Consider the following 1,460-nt stretch of genomic DNA (forward strand, 5'->3'; position numbering starts at 1 on the left):
GCCAGATGGCAGCAGTGGGATTCGAACCCACGCCTCCGAAGAGACTGGAGCCTAAATCCAGCGACCTAGACCACTCGGCCATTCCACCCGACAACGCCCTAATGCCACCCGACAACGCCCTGATGCCGAGGCAGAGACAGGAAATGCAGTACATACTTTCATGCCTTGTCCATAAGCCAGGCATCAGCTGCTAGGGCAAGCTTTTATTTTCTGTGTGCATATTTATTTGGGTGCTTTGGCACCACCTTCAGTCGTAGACCAGAAATGACATTTTTTGGCCTTTCTTTTGGTTTCAAAGCAGTGTGGTTTCAGCATTCCATGCCTATTTGAGCCCTCACAGTGTTTCAACATGGAACCAGGTGCCAGCAAGCGTACTACCTCTTAATCTACTGAATGAATCCACTACCAGCATACTTATAATTTCTTTCAGGATTCTACGAAACCATCTGTTTCATTTATTATTTACTCTCATTGTGCCTTAGTGACATTGTCCTACTGAGTAGCCTACTTGAAAGAAATGGCACAGTAGGGAGGAGAGTGCATTTCAAACCCTGCAGGGCATGTGACATTTCTGCTTTGAAGCAGAACAGAGTTTGTCAGACATGCATTTAGGAATATGCTGTATATGATGAAGAGAGAAAGAGTTGGCTTTAACTTCTACTACATACTTCATTCGGGAGTCTATATGCAGTGGATGAACGAGGTTGTAGCTGACACATTAAGCAACCTATAGGTTTTAAGGAGTCTATTCCTTCTAGCTTTGTTGTCCAAGATGTCTTATCTTTAGAGAAGTATAAATCCAATTTCTCTGAGGTTGGAAGTGAATGTTTAGTATGTTTTGGTGCTAAATTTATTCTTTCGGTTATTAAATCTGTTAGGCGCAGTTTGAATTTAGAAGACATTCAGCCGGAGCCTATCAAAAGTCTTGTACCACAATAAATCAGCGGTCTACACTGGTTTGGTTAGCTTCTTCACGTTCCTGTGGCAGATGAGCATCAGCGTCGTTTAAGATTTGCCTAGGAAGGTCTCCATTTTCAGTTTTGTTGCCTGTCCTTTGGGCTCTCTACCTCGCCAAGAAATTTCACCAAGGTGTTGGCAGTGCTCATTACCAAGTTGAGAAAAGAAGGGGTGGAAGTTTTCATTATTTAGATGATCTTCTAATTGAAGGAAGAGATCCAGAGACTCTCAAGAACCATGTGCTGTTGGTGAGGTCAACTCTGGTCTATTTTGGTTGGGTTCTGAACAAAAGGAAGAGCCAGCCAGTTCCCACACAGAGGTTGAAATACCTGAGGGTTCTCTTCGATACCAGGCTGGGATTAATTTTCCCTGTGATACAATTGTCTCCTTTCCTGGTAACCAAGTCTCTTCAGTGCTGTGGATGATTCTGCATGACTTTTTGGGAGAACTAACCTTGTTGCATTTTAAAAGTTCCGGATGGCAGCTTTGAAACAACCCCTCAG

The 1,460-nt window shown here is 43.5% G+C and overlaps 1 non-coding gene across 1 annotated transcript; it reads right to left on the bottom strand.

Moving 5' to 3' along the window:
- Positions 1-6: 6 nt before the first annotated feature.
- Positions 7-88, bottom strand: trnal-uag. Its single transcript has one exon. It is a non-coding gene; the product is annotated as a tRNA-Leu (tRNA).
- Positions 89-1,460: the final 1,372 nt, after the last annotated feature.

Source organism: Xenopus tropicalis, chromosome 6 (assembly GCF_000004195.4).
Source record: "Xenopus tropicalis strain Nigerian chromosome 6, UCB_Xtro_10.0, whole genome shotgun sequence".
NCBI classification, from domain to species: domain Eukaryota; kingdom Metazoa; phylum Chordata; class Amphibia; order Anura; family Pipidae; genus Xenopus; species Xenopus tropicalis.